The 19,642-nt window shown below is 39.1% G+C and overlaps 1 protein-coding gene across 18 annotated transcripts in view; it reads right to left on the bottom strand.

The window, feature by feature from the left end:
* MYT1L (myelin transcription factor 1 like) overlaps positions 1-19,642 on the bottom strand; it is a 383,510-nt gene that overhangs the window by 263,637 nt on the left and 100,231 nt on the right. For all 18 annotated transcript variants that reach the window (XM_030555505.1, XM_030555502.1, XM_030555511.1 and 15 more), the window contains exon 2: positions 8,141-8,255. The gene's annotated coding sequence lies outside the window, so the exon portion shown is untranslated. The remainder of the gene's footprint in view (positions 1-8,140; positions 8,256-19,642) is intronic.

Genomic DNA, 19,642 nt, shown 5'->3' with positions numbered 1-19,642 from the left:
AGTTCCGCTCCCGTCGCACTGCCAAAGAAGGACCTTCTGCCGACATGCCGCAGAAAACAGTGGCAGGGAATTGCGCAGCTCAATGACTGCCGCTGTCGCCTGCAGCATTTCGGTGGAGGGTCCTTCTTCGGCGGCGCGATGGGAGCGGAACTGGAAGCTCCCGCACGCCCCATAGGGACCGCACAAAATGCCACCCTCCGAATTCTGCCTAGGGTGCCAGAAACCCTGGCGCCACTCCTGCTCTCTAATATTCTGGGACCTATATGACTGCAACAACACTGCATACAAAAGTGTGCAAAAGGGCAGCAAAAGTATGTATGTTGCTCATGGACGGATGGGTAGAATGACCTAATATTACAAGGCTTTTCCATCTCTTATTCATATAAAGAACACTGACATTTTCCATAGAGACAGCTGAGTGGTTGCTTGGGAGCAAATACTGTATACAGATGTTCACAGACTCCAGAAGTTAAATTGTTGTCTTGTCTGTTTGCATCATGTACTGTATGTTGCCTTTGAAACTGGGGATACCTCGGTTTTGTTTTCATATTCACTTTTAAGCAAAAAATACTGGTTGCCATAGCAATATCTTTTCACCCCGATTTTTTCTTCACACGGGCTTTTCTTTGGATTTCTGCAGTCTGCAACAATCATCACCCCTCTGTCAGATTTGCAGCCCCTTACTTCTTAGCAACTTTTAACTATCTCAAACAACATCATACTCAATAGAAGACATACAAAAGAGCCACAATGTCAAAGGGATTTAAAATTTAAATAATATACTTAACTCGCAATAAACTTTCACACCTGTTTTCTTATTCCCATTCCTGTGCCTTTACATTTCAGTTTCAGCCATATATTTTATTTCACTAATCTTATTTTACAGACTAAACACGCAGTAGCAATCGTGCTTCAGTGATCCTTATAATTTTGCAATGCATTCTGGAAGTTCTAGTTCACTTAGCACACATCCAGTATCACTATCTTTAAAGCTAAATACTACTGCTTAACACAGACATCCAAAGCACACTATCTATAGCAAATTGCTTTCAGACCAAAGAAACAAACACTCCAGCACTGTGAATTTGCCTTACCCTTAACAGTAGGATAAAATTAGCTACTTTGCACTAATATAGCACTTTTCATACAATGATTTCAAAGCACTTTAAATGAAAGTAGATAAGTATTATACTTATTATTTGACTGATCAGGAAAGTGAGGCACAGAGAAATTAAGGCCAACATTTGCAAGCAACTAGGGTGTCTAATGTTCGGTACCTAAATCCTCATTTAAATAAGAGGAATCAATGGGAGTTGTGAGTGGTAGGTACTTGTGGAAATCAGGCCATTTATTCAGATGCCTAAATATGGATCTTGGCCAAAGCAACTTGTCCACATCAACAACAATAATTTTGTGGCAGAGCAGAGATTAAAACCCAGGTGACCTGGCTTTAAGTTTCCTGCTCTACTTGAGACAATGCTGCCTCCCATATTTACAAATTCTGGTTTTCTGCATTTCTTTATTAAAGTATGTTTGAGATTATTTTTGGCATCTTTACAGTGGGTCATGAAACAGCATGTTTTGGCACTTTCTAGCTCCACTACCATGCTGCTTACTCCAGGCTGTGATTCCTGTGCTACCCAGAGTCCCACGTAGGAAACTGACAAAGGCTGGTTGGTGTGTGGAGTTCTGGGGTTTTGCAAATGTTTTTTTCCCCCTGTGTGTGTAAAAATCCAATTCTATCTTCAAGTATTTTATACTGGCCTTCACTTGTTAATTTTAGATTTAGTTTAGTAAATAAACAAACAATATTCTTCTTCCCCTGATCACCCTTTGCATCGGCTGGTGAATGATAAGTGAAGCAAAGGACCACAGCAAAGAAGCTGAACAGATATCTGTTTTATGAGACCCATTTGCTCACACTTCGCACAGCACTGTCCTTCAGGGGTCTGAGTGAAACTCTCATGTTAATAATAATGATGAAGGCAAACCAATTTTATATTATTCTACTAGTGTAAATTAATTCTCTTTTTCTTCATTTCTGTAGTTACTAGCAGGGATTGGGGACTGAGAAATGAAATCACAAGGCTATGTTAGTGAAATTGTTTAGGAGGCACATGCAGACCATTGTGAGATATTGTACTTAAAAGCTAGTAATGTGATTAGTTAAAAGTCAGTGGATTCTGGGACTATGGTGTGGAGGGCAGAGGGAGAGGGTGTTAGGCCTCCCAGTATGATAGATCCAGGAGCTCCTCAGGAAAAGGTGTCTCTGATAAGTGAGAGTTGTCCCACATTCTACTAACATGAATTTTCCAGTGTGTCAACAATATATTATGGACCTGATCCTGCATTCCTTGAACATCTTGATAAAGCCCATTAAATCAATGAGAGTCTCTCTGTTGACTTTGATATGTTTTAGAACAGGCCTGTAATATTTGCTGTGACTATAATAAACATATTGGGTGCAGTAGTAATGCAGCACGAGATAGTTCACCTGAAGTGCAATTAAAATGTGCATTTTTTTGTTCACTGAAAAATCAATATAATACAAATAATATTTTTATAAAAGTAGAAGAGTCCTTTGAGGATAGTGTAATGCATGCTGTCTGATCACGCTGCAAGAGCTAGTTGGACAGAGATTATGAAACTGTATGGATCTGGCTAACCTAAATCATTTTCATCTCTTCTTTTTAAAATAAAAAATCACTGAAAAATATGCTAAGAGTGTTTTGTGTAAAATATCAGCACTATCATCATCAGCGTTCTTAAAAATGTATTCTTGGGTTATGCTCTCACCTGGATATGTGGAAATTTACACATATTTCCAGATGCAGTGAGGCAACATACCCTTTGATATTGGATTTAATTTGATTTTATATCCCACACAATTTTCAGGATGATTTAAAGATTACGTTTTCTAGCAGGCTGAGCTATATATCCTTGAAAATACTAGAAACATTTTCTTTTCTAATTCTTACTGGTATATATGACCCTTCCCTGACGTTTTTAGCTTCAACATAACTGCTCTCTTTAGCCTGCTAACAGCAGCAGCAGCCTGTGATCAATCACAGTTGACTAGCTCATGTGATCTAAACAGCTATGCCTGTCCATAGAAGCAGAGATGGTGTCTATGAACTATAATTTGTGGTGTCTCATTTTTGCAACCAATGAAATTTAGAGAGAGAAAGAAATACAGTTTTTATATCATTATTTCTTCTACTAAAATTTACAGTGGTTATATATAAACACTAAATTTAGAAATGTGTGATGTTTTGATTACTAAATGCTCACTTTTTTTAGAAGGTGATATTAAGGCGACTTATCTCATCCTTCCAACAGCTAATTGAACCTGTCATCGTGATAGTATATTTGCAAGAATCTGGCTAACCTAACTCAATGCAATATTTTGCTTTCTGCCGCCATACTTTTCTGTCGCTATCCATATCCATGCATGGTGTGATTGAGATGTATACACCATTCATCCCTGCGCAGGAGGGAAGTGAAGAATGATGATGATTGGATTATTAAATGAAATATCTGAAGTTACTGAAAACTGACTAAACTCCCATTGATTTCAAAGGGAGGTGAATGGAATCCACAAAGTGAGAATGTACACCATTATGTATAGATACTGCGATTGGTAGTTGACTATTTATAATTACTTGACTGAAAGACCCTGTATGATATTGATGGTCTCTTGCCATTTTGTTTTTTATTAATTTATTTATTTATATAGCACTCTATGAATTAAAGGTCACACAGATAAAAATATGGTCAAAAGCTGTGATCCTTGAGTCTGTCCAAGTTTTGTTTGGTACATTTCCCTAGACAGGTGGGGCAAAGGCAGCTGGCTAAACCTTTGTGTTCTCTCCAATCATCAGGGCAGCTAGGGATCAGTTCAGCCCCCCGCCCCCATAATATCTGAATGCTTCATAACTTAATGCATCTATACACATTTACAACACAATAGGGAAACACTTGTCCCCATTTTATACAGATACAGAGAGGCTAAGTGACTTGCCTGTGGTCACACAAGAAGTATATGGCATAGGAGGGACTTAAACCTAGGTTTCTTAAGTACTAGATTAATCTCCTGACTCCTGGTACACCTTACCCACTTCCCCTTATTTCTTAGGACACTGGGAACTAGCTGGGAGTGGCACTGAGCTTATTTCCTAGGACACTGGGAACTAGCTTGGAGTGGCACTGAGCCTAGAGTGCCACTAGCTGGGAGTGGCAGTCTAGGAAATCCTCAGCAGCCCATTTAGGGTAGCTTAACAGTCTCTTTATACACTGTGACAGTACAAAGGGGATGTAGCTGGGGTGAGGAGGAAGAGGGACTGTAGCTGGCTCACAGTTCCTGCCATCATGACTTTACTTTCTAAAGAACATAATTCCATAAGGAGCTGAGCACCTCCTGAACATTATCATCAAAGGATATATAGATGTCAGCACTTTTCAGGAGGTACTTAGCTTGGCATCTTGCAAGATGGGCCCTAATATAAGCTTCAAAATAAGGTCCCCATTATTTAGTGAGCATTCCTCAAAGGGGCTGCTACATTTGTAAGAAGTGCTTGTGTGACAATGGTTTGCAGGAGCTGATTCCTAAATTTTAAATTGATTTATTTTCCCATTCTAGCCTATTGTTCATTTGTGTATTTATGTATCCATTGTTTGTATTCAAGCTTCATAAATATTTTTAACTTAAAAACAATTTTTATGACAAAATGGGTGTCTGATGTAGCACTGCAGAGATCAGGTTTTACTGCAGTGCTATTTACTCAGGCAAAAATATAATAACTAATATTTCTGTGGGGTTGTTGCAGGGTTGGGCCCTTGTAAAATTATAACAGAGTCAATAAGAGACAAGCAGAACCTGTTCCATTTGTAAAATACATAAAGCAAGTTTGAGACACTGGGGAAAAAAAAAACAAATATTTCAATACAACCTCATTTGAGCCAAAGGCAACTTGTGAGTCATCTGGTCTGTCCCTTGGAGTTATAGAGACAAGGTAGGTGAGATAATGTCTTTTATTGTACCAAGTCCTGCTGGTGAGAAAGAGAGACACTTGCAAAGCCACCCAGAGCTCTTCTTTAGGTCTTCTCGGTGTTACGGCAGGATTAAGTCCTTCACTCCTTAAACCAGTGGTTTTCTAGAGCTTTTATTCTGTGGATCACTTTGAAACAGAGAGATCCCCCATTAATCCACCCAACTTTCCAATGCACAGTCTCCCATTGCTTGGTTCTCAAAATGTTTAATTCAGGAGACCACCACGATGGACAACACAGACCACTTGCAATCTAAAGAGCACTTCTGTCCTCACCCATCCTTACAAAGAGGGTGTTTAGTCATGCCTTGACTAGTTTAGTCACTCTTTGGCAGCCTATTCTACTGCCTGACTCTTCTTATGTTTACATTCCAAAGGGTAAATTTTCCTCTCTGATATGCTGTGTATCCCCAGTACACCAGTGTAGATGGGAGGAGAATTCACAAGGTACATTTTTCCCAATATTTAATCTAAATTTTTCTTGCTTTAACTTAATCCCATTACCACTTGTTCTTTTCTCACTGACTAATAGAAATAATTGATCCATTTTTATTTCATTTGTCTTTTCTCTAGACTGTAATAATCCAGTTCTCCTAACCTTTCCCTAAAGTTTTTATATTCCAAACTTTATTTATTGGTAGTTGGTTGCCTTCCTCTAAATTCCCTCCATTGCATCCATATATATTTTTAAAATGTGGTGTACAAAACTGATCATACTTCAACTGAAGCCTAGCTAGAGCATAGTACAGAGGGGCAGCTATTTTGCTTATTTATTCAAAAACATTACTCTAATTAATAGGTCCCTCCTGTAAACATAAACCCTGTTTAAGTTTGTTCTAGTGGGTAAGGTACCATAATGTAGGTTGGGACACATGGATTCTATCCCTAGTTCTGCCACTCACCTACTATATGATCTTGGGTAAGTCACTCAGAGGGGGATTCACAAGGGGGATGTAGGCACCTTAACTGCCATTTTAAAGTACCTAAGTCCACTCAGCTGCCACCTAACCCTGGAGATGCCTAAAGTCCCTAGCTTTCTAAATTTCACCCACATGGGCCCAGACACGTCAGTCCTAATTCTGCTTAATAGCTTAATACCTAGTGCATGCCTCAGCCCCAGTTGGATTCACGAAATAGGCATTCCCGCCGCCTGTCTTCCCTTTGGGGTCCAATCCAGTAGGTGTGCTCAGAGCAAATCTAAACCCTCACAAAAAGACTGGAGGAGGAGGTGGTTACCCCCTCAAACTTTCAGCCCAATTGTTAGAGCACTGCTTCCCAAAAGAGAGCCCTAAACACTGGGCTGAGGCATACGCTGGGCAGGTCTTTCTCAGTCTCTCCCATTGAAGCTGTTCTATTGTGTATTAATTAAATTGTTATTGAAGTAGGAGAACTGGAACCTGGTGTCCTCCCTTTCAGGTGAGGGCCTTAACCACTGGCCTATAGAGTCATTCTCATTCTTGCTCTGGCCCAATGTATATTTAAGTACTTTATGAAAAATGGAAGAGCTTAAACAGGAAAGTGAGAAACCTCCACCACACCATATCCTATTGCCCAGTGCTTAGAGTATTCACCTGGGATGTGGGAGACAAGTTAAAATCCCTTCTCCACATTAGGTGGCAGTGAGAACTGAATTCAGATTCCTGTATCCTACTTGAGTGCCCTAAGCACTGGGCTAAAAGTTAAAAGGGGGAAAGAATTGTAGTGCCTAAGTCCCCCTTGAGAATCCCACCTCTAATCTTTCTGTGCCTCAGTTTCCCATCTGTAAAATAGGGATAACAACACTTACACTTCTTGGTAGAGGGCCACAGGAGCAATGGATAAAAAGCACTATAGCAGTGGCAAGTATTCTTATGTCCATTCTTTACAAAGTTAAAATATGTAACTCCCCTTCTGCTTAATTTGAATTCACAAACTTCAATGATGTTTACAGTTCTCATGGGTTTTTTTCAAGAGTCCTGGAACTATTTCCCTATGTTCACCAGGGCTGCCCATTGGCATCAGACAAAACCAACTGAATTTATGAGCATAAACATTACTCTGTTTCCAAGTAAACTGTGAGGCCTCTAACACACACCAGGGGAGGAGGTCCTTTTACAGCTCTGGGAAAAGCACTATTAACAGAGTATTTTCCCCATATAAAGTATATGAGTATTGTGGTGTTCTCTTGGGAAAACATAACCAATACACAAGAAAATAATTAGAACAATTGTGACCTTCTTCATAAAACTTTGTACATAGGCAACTCTCAAAAGCTGAAGTGCATGAACTTGACACTAACTTCTCAAATTTCCATATACTCCAGGGATTTCATTAATAAAAAGACAATTGGGGTAGGTTGTAGACAAAATAATTAGGACTTTCTTTTCCCCAATGAACTCTAAAGGGATTGTCATATATTTCTCCATATTCCATATCAGGGGGATGATGATTTATTTGGCATCTTGCACAAGTCCAGAGGTACAGATTTTAAAAACTGACGCTTAAAGCGCCAATATTGCAATATACTGTAATATTACCAGGGTTTAACTTCAGTTCAGTTGCATCCATGTATATTCATAAGCTAAGTTAGAAGGGTGGATTGACTTTTTGCTTCCTTGGGAAAACTGCATGGATTGTCTGAAGGCTCTAAATGAAATGACATTAAAGAAGATCACTTTTGATAAATATAAAAAGAACACAATTAGCAAACACTACTAACCATTCATTGCTGCAAGTTGAATCCTCAGTTCTATTTTTTTTTTAAATCTGTGTCTGTTTTAGGATAACTAGCACCACTTTTTTTATTTGACAGATCAAAGAATTATATTGCAGTCAGGTCCACAAGGATTCAGGTACTCCTTCCTGCTCTATATAACTTCAGCAGCAAGAACAATATATGCATCACCTAATTTAACTGCAAATGGCTCTTTTTAGCATGAGTTGTCTGTTTAAAAAGAATGCACAACAGAACTCTTAACTGCATCCCAGAAGTCCTGAAGCACCAGGCAGATAAGATCACAGTGGTTACCAGGAGTAGCAAATGGGGAAAGCACTATAGGAAATGAACTCTTGTCACTAATCTTAAGAGAGTGGTATATTTAGGTCAATTGTACCTGAAATCGTTTGGTGGGGTAATTGCTCTTTGGTCCAGACTCTGCTTTCTGAGCCTGTTAGGGTGCTTGTAGGTCCACTGGATTGGATTCACCAATTTTCCTCCAGATTCATTTTCTAAAAGAAAAAAACAAAACACTTTGCTAAAAGGCAGCAAGCTTAAAAAAAAACAGCAGATAATCTCGTGTGTTTTTTTATCTTCTAAACTAAAGTTTATAATAAATACACGTTAGAATACATTTTTAATATAGATAACTGATTTCTGCAGACAATTTACTGGAATAAAAATGGTCTAAACGTTTATTCAATTATTCAAGCCTTTTATTGTGCCCCGTAATGACCATCTGGTAAAATTAAGGATGTAAGGTGACTTTTGTAATATTTTACTGCTTTAACTGATCAGTTAGTAGCCAGTACAAAAATTAAAATATTGGATTTAAATCCTATAATGCATTGCAAGCTTTAAAACTTGGAGAGTCCTTTATCTGAAAAAGTGTTTATTGTTTATTGTACTGTTATTATACATGTGTTGCATTTAGAACAGTGTGATAAATTCATTTTTATAAAATCAAATCTAATAATGGCATAAGCCAGATTCTACCTTTTACACAAGTTTCTTGGATTCACACTGGTACCAGAAATCAGACTCAAACGCTGTTGTTTTTAAAGTTTTCTTAGTATCACTATAATATTCTGTTTTGACAATATAACTCTAGTAATTTTTTTTTCACATTAAAGATTTATTGTTAATAGGACTAATTTTAAGATAAGAAAATACCTTCTCTAGCATATGTTCAGTATGTGTTCAGCTATAATGCAGATATAGTGTCATGTTTGAAGCGATTATTCATTGTTTGGCATTACTGTCTCCTGGAATTAAAGAAAAACTCATGATATAATGAAATATTGCTGAAGATTAAAAATGTACTCATTTTGCTTAAAAAAACCCTAAAGTTAGGAGAAGGAATTAGAAACTGTATTGAAAGCTACAGTAGGCGCATCAGTTGTTTCAGCTATTGTTTCTTGTGTAGGGCTCCAAATTCAAAGATACTCATTAAATTGAGTATATGGCAATAACAGACGAAGTGTTAATGGGGCAGCAGTGGAGTGTGTCAGGAAAATGAAGAGACCCTAAGGGGCTCACCATGCTGTTTATGATCAGCTCGATTCAGCAGCATTACCATAAATCCTCTAAAAGATACTGTACTAGACTTCTTATATATTCCTTCTCAGTCAAGGTAATATTCGAAGACTTTAAAAGTTGGGACTTAAACTAAGATAAAATACTCTTCCATAAACAAAACAGGCTGCATATAAAATATAGTAAAAACAAGCTTTAGTATTTTCCTATTGGTGGGGGGAGTTACATAAATAACAACAAACAGAAGACTCATAGTGCTTTAAAAATGAGGAATATATATAAATGGAAAGGTTCTGCCTTTCACTCAGGGGAAAGTCCTATACACAAAAGAGTCAGCATTTACTTCATAAGTGCAATTACATTTTAAAGGCCTGATCCCACAAATAACCAGTCAGATAAGTAGCTCAATTGAATATTCAGCATTACTCGTGAGAGCAAGGACTATTTATGAGATCCCTAAAGTCTTTACTCACAGGATATTTTTAAAACGTCATTTTGGGATAGAAAATTAACCCCAGCATTTAGCTATATTTTGTTAAAAAATAAAAATACTGTTAATTTCAACATTTTTGTTTACTGCATTAAGAAAAAGAGGTTTAAAATCTCTTACATATAACAATGCCTTGATGACAACCTGACTCAGCCTTTACACACTGACCTTAGTGAGAGTCTTCTCTAAGTAAAGGCAGAGTAATGTATGCAGAATTCAGCCTAACACAGCTTTTTTTTTTAAACTGATGTGGTGCTATGCTGAGAATGACAATACCATGCCATATGAGTCCAATTATATTCTCAACTCATGGTAAAAATTATATTTATACAATAAATGCAGTATTGAAACTCGGTGATATGGCTTGTATTGTCTACTTTTTTATTTTTGTTTATATAGGAAATGCATATTTATCATTTACAACTTCTGATCAGGCATTACAAAGTTTATGCTGTGAATTAATTTCCGTTTTTGTCGTGGCTCCACTTCAGCACCAAAGCTAGTGACTGTAACCATAGCAGTGTAAAGGCAACCCCCCTATGACATCCATTATTCATTACTACTGACAACTCAAGCAGAAAGCAGACAGCTAAACTTTGACTTCTGCAGCAAAATTTAACATGTGAGTATTCACCTTCTTTCTTTCACTCTCAGTATCCCTTATAAGCAAAAGCTGATCCCCAAAGGGTTTTCTTTCCATTACAAATATAAACAATCATTCACATGATCAATAAAACAGAATTCACTGCTTGCTTTTAAAAACAAAACCATTTTTTTTCCTTTTTCTTAAAATATTGCCTAATTTTCAAAGGCACTAAGCTCTCATGACTGCTGCTTAAATCACTAACATCTTTGAAAATCAAACCACAGTTTAAATTTAGTTTTCATGAAGCTAAGGGGCTCATAACACTGACTTTTGTGTACTTGGCCAGACATTTTCAAGCCTTATCTCTAAGTGACTATCTATATTTGCATGTGCAGTTGCTTTAACTGTGTGTCCAGAGCAAGTATTTCCATGCGGAAATAATTATTCAAGTACAGGCCCAGATGCCAGCTTGGTGAATACTCATACAAGTGTAGGTGGGCAATTGTGCATGGCAATTTTGAAAACTTGGCACATACATTTTTAATGCTTTCTGATCCTGAACTGAACACTCATTCCAGTGACCTAAACACAATTTAAATTAGTTCTGCAGAGGTAGAAACAGAGGTTTCTTGTGTAAAAGTAAGTGTAGAATGTGTCCTATAGTGCAGTGACCATCTGTACTGCCTAGCTCCTAAGAAAGGCATGTTTAAGGCTAGACTAAGTGACATGGCCTCTGAGATGTAATAACCTAAGAATGGTGAAAACACCAGGACTTGATATCTATTGTTACAAGCAAGAGATTTTTTTTTTTTTTTAATAGTAGCACAAGCCTCAGGGCTCAATGTGCCTTGAAAACCTCTCTTGAAAGGGCCACATCCTGATTAATGCTGATGAGCTGCAATTCCCACTGAAGTCAATAGGAGCTGCAGGTGTTCATTACTCATCAAGAGAAGGAAGGAAGGAAAAAAAGCAACAAACAGAATATGTTCAGTAGCACACAGATTTCATGTGGATCCCTGCTATACCTGAGTGGGTTGTGTGCCTCCTTTCAATGTAGACAAGTCACTCAGCTATAGTGGTTACTTGGATTGTTTATTGTAGTAATTTTCATTTGCTTAATATTTATTGTGGGGAAAGGTGAAATAATTGAAACCATTTCCGGTAAGATAAGTAATTAAAAAGAACCAATAGGTTTAATACTAATATGCACACGGTATTTGTGATTACAAGTAGACTTTAGAAGAAGACAGCTTATATACATTTACAGATACCAAAATCCAAACTCTTTGATTACTCAGCCACTGCCTGAATCAAAACACAGTGGCCAATCCTACTCTTGCTGATATCAGTGATTGCCAGTTACTTCAGCAGACACAGGATCAAGCCCAGAGATTTCACTTCTGGAAACAAATATAAGGATACTTTACATAAGAAGTGACAAGGAGTCAGATGCTTTATTGTTCAGTTAGAACGTGATGGACTGAATCCATTTGCAAAACAGAGTATTTATTTAGAGTAGAAACAGTAACTTCCACTGAATTGCTGGGGTCCTACCTGCCCACAGTAGCAATACACTTCTAGCTGTCGATGACTATAAATGCTGGTGAGTCTTTACATTGCAGCTTATCTACCTTTTACCATCAATAAACAGTGCTACTGCCAATCCTATTTTGAGGCAAATCTAGGCCTCAGCCTCACACAGCACAACACAGAAAAAGGACAATTAAAATGGGCAATCTGAAACAGGAGGAATTAACGCAAGGAATGCCCTTTTTCTGAGAAAGGCGACATCCAATGCTGACATTCAGTGCCCTCTGAAATTCTGAGACTGTCAACTTTAAAGGCAGACAGTGCATCAGCATCCTTGCACATACGGAAGGGCGTGTTTTCTTGATGTCAAGCTTAGCTTCGGTATGATTAATGGTTCAAAGAAACAGTCGCTGCCAAACAAGGATTTAAAATTAATGAGGAAACAATGTAACTGGCACTGAAGGGGGTTTTGGGGAACGTTGCAGGTATTTCTCAATGTAGGGGCACAATCTTGCCTTTCTGAACGCGAGGCACGCTGGCAACGTGGCTCAGGGGATTGCTCTGAAGCACTACTTGCTACTGCTCCAAATGAGCAGCGAACCCTGCCACTAGCACAAGCACCTAATGCCAAAGGTAGCATGCCTGAAGGACAATCAGGGGTATGGCATTATCCTGCAGTGGGCTGACCATAGTATCTGTGGAGTGTTGCCAGTAGGCTCCTACCTGGCATTCAAAGGAGCACAAGGTCCATATTCTGCTCTGCTCTCACATGAGTCCACTGGGAGCAGTGGAGAGACAGGTTCACTGCATTCTAACCCACCCACACAATGCAGGCCAAAATTTTACCCTATATCTTGAAATCTAACATCCTGTGACAGTGCTCTTTATGCCAGGGAAATGCTTTTACAGGTAAAAGCTCTTGGTTTTAGAAGCGTTTTAAAAGTTAAAAAAAATCATTCCGAGGTTCAGATTCACATCTTCAGTGCAGCATTGCACAAAGAGCCAAAGCAGAAGAAAACAAACCAGAGTACTCAAAGGGAGATACCAATGATTCTCCCTTCTGGACAGACACAGCGTCTTCTGTGTCAGCCTAGATGGTACAATGAAGGGATCTTCAGAAAATGCTGGTAGACTGTTAGAAATTCACACAAAAACACACCAATAAATGGTTTACCGGAGTGTTAGGACATACCATTTTATAGTTCTACATTAACAATTTTAGCTCAAGCATTTTATTGAGAGTGCATGTGGCCAGTGGGCATGCATTGCTGATGCCACTAAAAGGTGCCAGATTTTGGTTATTGCAATTTATACTCTATGTGTACAGTACAAGCTAAATTCTGTCCTTGGATAAAAATGCAGGGCTCCTTCTTACTTCCATGTGCCCTTGTATGTTTATCCAAGGCAGAGTGTTATCTTTATAACTACAGTTAGATTTTATAGATGAACTACTGGAACTCCCATAATGAGTAATTTAACAGCCATGTACTCTTTTAAGCTAAATTAACAACTCAACTACGGTACCATGAAACGAATGGCATACCACCAAAAACAACAGACTTTCCTAAGCATCAGCGTTATCCCCAGTACAATACTAACACAACGGAAAACATGGTTTCTGCTCCAAGAAACTTATACTCTACCACAGATAATATACCAAATAAATAGACAAATATTTATTACTAGGGCCCTACCAAACTCGCAGTCCATTCTGGTCAATTTCATAGTCATAGGATTTTAAAAAGCATAAATTTCACAGAGTCAGATATTTAAATCTGAAATTTTACAGTATTGTAACTTAGGGGTTCCTGACCCAAAACAGGGTAATGGGAGGCAATACCATGCCAGGCCACCCTTATTTCTGCACGGCTGCTGGCAGCAGCACTGCCTTCAGAGCTGGGCTCCCAACCAGCAGCCGTGGAGCTTCCTGCAGCCAGGGAAGGTTCTCAAAGATGGGTGTAACCTGGCCTTGGGAGCAGCCTGGGCAGGAGAAGAGGAAGTCCTGTCCCTCTCCAGCCCATCCAGGACTAGCAGCTGGAACCTGGCGCCCAGTAGGAGTCCCTAGCCCTCATTTCTGCCCCTCCCCAGTGTCAGACCCAGTGATTGGTAGTTAAAGAGGCTGTCTGTGGAGAGGGTGACCACAGTAACTCCTGACTAGTCGCCCACCTGTAAGGCCAGCCCACCCTCCCACAAATTGATGACCCCCCCATACAATGCCACCCTCACTCCTGTGCTGCTGCTGGCGGCGACGCTGCCTTCAGAGCTGGGTTCCCAAACCTCCAACTCTCTGAAATCTGGTCTCCCTTACAACAGCCACATTTCACAGAGGAGATCGGATTTCATAGTCCATAATGCCATGAATTTGGTTGGACCTGATATAGGACTTATTATTGTGCATATTTTTAAAGCGCATATCACTATGCTATCTGTGCACTATTATGTCTCTGATATATTTGATTCACACTGTTAAGGTCTAAACATCAATGGTGCTTTTTTTATATTTATATATCCATAGAGAAAGTTAACATCAACCATTCTGTAATGTGCAATCCAGTTTCATAAGACAATAGTGTTTTTGTTTTTTGTTTTGTTTTTTTTAAATAGGCTGTTTTTGTTTTAATACCCAGTAGAAATCCAGTCTGTGTTTTACTGCTGCCAGAACATCACAGGGAAGAAAAGGGATATGTTAGTGGTGGTGATCCCAAGATACCTAGCTGTCACTCACCTTTTTCTGGTTACAAGTTTCTGCAGTCCTTGACCAAGAGAAACTGCCATACCACACTTAATTCTGATGGGAATGCACTTTGAAAATGTAATATAGTACAAGACTATTTTACATGAATATACAGTATGTTAAGGTTCCCAGTGCTAACAAGCAAACAACATGCTACTAAATTAAATGCAGAAATAGTCAATATTACGGTTTTCTGAAAATGTTCTGGATCTCATCTCCTTTCATAGGGTTGTTCTATACGTGGTAACCCTTGACTTGGTGAGATCTTCACCCCAACTCTGGCCCCTTTACACTGCTTAAAGAGCTTTAAAAGCCTGAGCTCCAACTAGGGGAGGATTCCTCTTGCTTAGGACTATGGTAGAGATCAGTAAGGCTGCCCTGCAAAACCCCCACTCAAGCCCTCGCACACAGGGCATGCTGGGGGAAGGTCTGCATTACTGCAAATTTCACTGTAGTGCTACAGCTCACACAGCAGCCCAGTGAGGCTGCCATGAGTTCCACAGGCCCTGAGGGCCTGGTTACACTGAGCTCCTCTCCACCTTTGGATCAGGAGGGCACAAAGATGACAAAGACATTTTGGCCCCACTTCCCTGGGCTACAAGCTCTTAGAGGCATAGCAAAGAAGCTCACTCTTTATCTCCAACTCTGGAGAGTTGTACATTGCATTGTCCCAGAAGACCATAGCTGAATCAGAATTCTTAAAGAATAGGTTGCCTGTGCTGTAACCAGGTCCCAATGCATTAAGAGTCTTGATGATGGCCAGAATCTTGAATCGAAGTGAAATGGGTCTTTATGATGAACAACTAATAGCAAGAGATACTTCTAATAGGCTCCATGCTGTTCCCATTGAAGTCAATGGCAATTGGTAAAATTCCCATTTGATTGCATTGGGAGCAGGACAGCACCCATAAACTCAGGTAAAATGCTTTTAAAGTCTCTTCTTTTGCTGCTAGATTACCTGCAGAATGTAAATTAGCACCATTGTCAGTAGTTTAGATTGATCTTCTTCCTGGTGCTGATTATTGGAAGTGACATACAGATCTAAGCCTGAAATGAAGCAAAGCCAGTCCCCTGGCCCCCCCAGACAATTTTAACAATGTTAAATAGGATCTCTGATTTTGTCTGTGAATTTAAAATATTCAGCATTATTACTGAAGCAAAGAATATTTATTCCAGAAGCCGAAAGGATGCTGTTGCTTAAAATTTTCCAGTTGCTAATCAATAACCCCAACAGAAAAATTTAATCATGCAACAGTATAGGATAGCTCAATAATACAAAACACAAAGAAGCAAATGCTCCTTATTTTCCATGATTAAGAAGCTTCAGGGAATATTAGCAGCTAAGTGCACAGACTTTTCACTTGCCAGACAGCTGTATAAAAATATGTCTGAGTCACAGTGGCTATGGATCTTCAAGTGCAAAGTGGGTGACAGAGTCTAAACAGACAGCGATTGAAAAAGATCAGCAGGATTGTGTAAATGTTGTATTTGCATCATTCATAACAGTTGGATCAGCAGAAACAGTCTACAGGTAGTTCTCCAAGGGCTATCGTATCAAGTGAATGATGAGGAGAACCAGGGACTCAGGTACCAAGGTGAAGAATGTGAGATAGATAGAAAGCCTAGCAGATGGGAAGGAAAAGGCAGAAGGGGTGGGGTGAAGGAATGGGGAAGATTATACATATCATGACATGTATTACATATAATATAAATCCCTAACATACAATGCATATTTACCACAACTTTTGACACAGCTTTCAATGGAGAGCTAAGAGCTTGGTACTTCTTGATAAGATATTTAAGTATTTTCTGTTCTGCTTCCTTAAGGAGCTCTGTATTATAATCCCTTAAATATATTTCAATTCTACATTATACAAGTCTTAATGTGGGTTTTTTTTAAAGGTATTTCTATTTAAAACAAAAAAGTAATAACATGTGCTATACATTCTACAAAATGAAACACTGCAGAAAGGTTGAGAAAATAAATTAGTTAAAAAAAGCAAAGCCATCACTGAGTCACTAGGTCTCATGAAAACAGCAGCAGATCTTTAAACAGTAACATCTGAAAAGACATTTGAGGAAATGAGAATCAAAGTTCCTCCTTTATTTTGCTGATATCCAGTCGAAACAGAAAAAAAACGAGAAAAAATGTATGACAAAAATTTAGTCTTAATTAACTTAAACAACTCTTCTTAATCACAAAATTGGTTCAGAAAAGATTGCTACCATAAAGTAAAAGAGGTTGCAGGCTGCAGTCCTTTATGTAAAAGCAAATGTCAAAAGAAAAGCTCTGATATTTGGTTGTAGGCTCCCACTTTTCACATAGGCATTTCCTAAATCCATGTTTGATGAGCTTCCCCAGCTATAAATTCTGTAAATTCCCTCTGGAGCAGTACAGAGTGTGCTTCATGAAAATGTCATCTGCCAGTGCTGCAATTACTCACACTCCAGCAATCATGTGCACAATGCAGAATGGGTCGAATTCAGGTGAGAACGAGAACCAGCAATCAAGCCTCTGGAATTGAGAACAAAGCCATTTTCTTTCATTTGCCATCAACACAACCATCAAGGCCTTAATTACAAGGCAAGTGTCAAGCCTGGCTGCTGAAAGGCTTATTATTATACAGCTCAGCTTCAAATCAGTTTTGTATTGATGAACTGCAAAAATGAGGAAGCCAAGGTTAGCCCCACAAGAAAAAAAACAGGGACTAAATGATTAGATGATTGGCAGGGAAAAACAGAGACATTTAAAATATATATATTAGATGTTGGGGGGGAGACACGACAAAACACCTGACATCTATAAATACGTTTCCCATTATAACAGAAAATCTGTGTAGTCCAAGATTTAAAGTACATTTGCTTTTATTGATATCATTGTAGCACTCACAAAATGCACTGCAGAAAGGCTCTCGTTCTGTCTTAGGGTGATGGAATATTTTCCTATGATTATTCTCAGATTCAGTCTTATATTTAACTGTATGTGTTTATTAGACAGATAGACAGACACTCTCTCACACACACACACAAAGGTAAGATTAGGTATATCCACATGCCCTTGCACAATTGTCCTACTAGCACTAGATTATTCCCCATCTTTATGAGATAATTGAACACTAAAGCAGAAGTTTCAAAAATACCCCTTACATTTTCTAAGCAAAAGGCATGGTCTATGTTGATTGAACTGAAATATCAGCGATCAGCTACAGAGTAGTTTAAAAAAAATCAAAAGTTCTACTTTTCACTGCTTTCTATAACAATAATTTTCGCCATGATACATAACATACTATTACAGCAACGTCTGATTTTTGGAACAGCTGCGTATGCAGCATTAGGCTAACCACTGGATCCCATTCTGATCTTTTGGGTATTTCCGCCCAAGCCTTGACTTATTCTGTGCATGTCCTATGTGACTGGGGGAATATGTGCTCAGCCTAGTGGTCTGCCCTTTTGATATCTACCCTTTGAAGACCAGAGTGGCTGAATTGGAGGAGCTAAGGGAGACAGAGAGATACACAGATGAGAATTTCTGGGACACAGTAGAGTAGTCCTATCCCACATCTGACAGCCTCCTATGCTGATAATAAAGATAAAAGTCTCAGGGAAGGAGAACATCCAGCTGCAGTTGAGGGAAACAATTCCATAGTTGGGACCCTCCTTCCAGATGATGTCATGGTATCCTCTCACACTGAGGATAACTCTATGGGGTAGGGAACTCCAGTTATTAGGAAGAGACAGGTAAGTTATGGGGTATTTGATCTTTTTAAACATAGATAGCTGGGTGTGTGATGACCAAGACAACTGCCTGATGGTTGTAGATCTTTCATAGAATCATAGATTATTAGGGTTGGAAGAGACCTTAGGAGATCATCTAGTCCAACCCCCTGCTCAAAGCAAGACCAATCCCCAAATGGCCCCCTCAAGGATTGAACTCACAATCCTGGGTTTGGCAGGCCAATGCTCAAACCACTGAGCTCTCTCTCCCCCTGAATTTTTTTTAGAATATCAGGGTTGGAAGGGACCTCAGGAGGTCATCTAGTCCAAGCCCCTGCTCAAAGCAGGACCAATCCCCAGACAGATTTTTGCCTCTGATCCCTAAACGGCCCCCTCAAGGATTGAATTTACAACCCTGGACATCCCTCCCCCACCTTTTGAGACATCAAGATAGATTTATGTGTAGTATTAGGAGGAGCTGGTAGTCGTGGCACATGTAGATACCAATGACATAGGGAAGGATAGGGGAGAGAAGTCCAGGACCTCTAAGGTAGCATTCTCTGAAATGCTTCCAGTTCCACACACTGGGCCAGTTAGACAGGCAGAGCTGCAGGGTCTTAATGCATGGATGAGATGATGGTGTAGGGAGGAGGGGTTTAGATATATTAGGAACTGGGGAACCTTTTGGGAAAGGGGAAGCCTATACAGGAAGGATGGACTCCACCAAAACCAAAATGGAACCAGATTTCTGGCACTGAAAATTAAGAAGGTCGTAGAGCAGTTTTGTTTTTAAAAAAAGGCTGGGGGAAAGTCGACAGGTGCAGAGGAACACGTGGTTCAGGCAGACACATCCCTTGGTGGGGTGGGGGCTCTATTAAAGAAGATTCTCTATGTCCTAGTAAGGAGGAGAGGGTGGAAGATAATAAAATATGGGTAGGATGTGATGAGAAACAGTTAAATGAAGAAGAGTCCCATTCAGTTAAATCACATACTGGAAGACAGCTAAAAAAGTGACAATTTTAAGTGCTTATACACAAATACTAGAAATCTAAATACTAAGATGGTTGAGCTTCAGTATATTAAATGGGGATATTGATATAATAGGCATCACAGAAACTTGGTGGAATTAGATGACAAGTGGGACTTGGTAATACCAGGGTACAAAATACATCGGATGGGCAGAATAGGTTATTCTGATGAGGAAGTGGCACTATATATGAGAGAAAGCAGAGTCAAATGAACTAAAAATCTTAAGTGAACCAAACTATACCATAGAATCTCTATGGATAGTAATTCCATGTTTGAATAA

Source organism: Gopherus evgoodei, chromosome 3 (genome assembly GCF_007399415.2).
Source record: "Gopherus evgoodei ecotype Sinaloan lineage chromosome 3, rGopEvg1_v1.p, whole genome shotgun sequence".
NCBI classification, from domain to species: Eukaryota; Metazoa; Chordata; order Testudines; family Testudinidae; genus Gopherus; species Gopherus evgoodei.
This window is presented reverse-complemented; position numbering and strand designations above follow the sequence as displayed.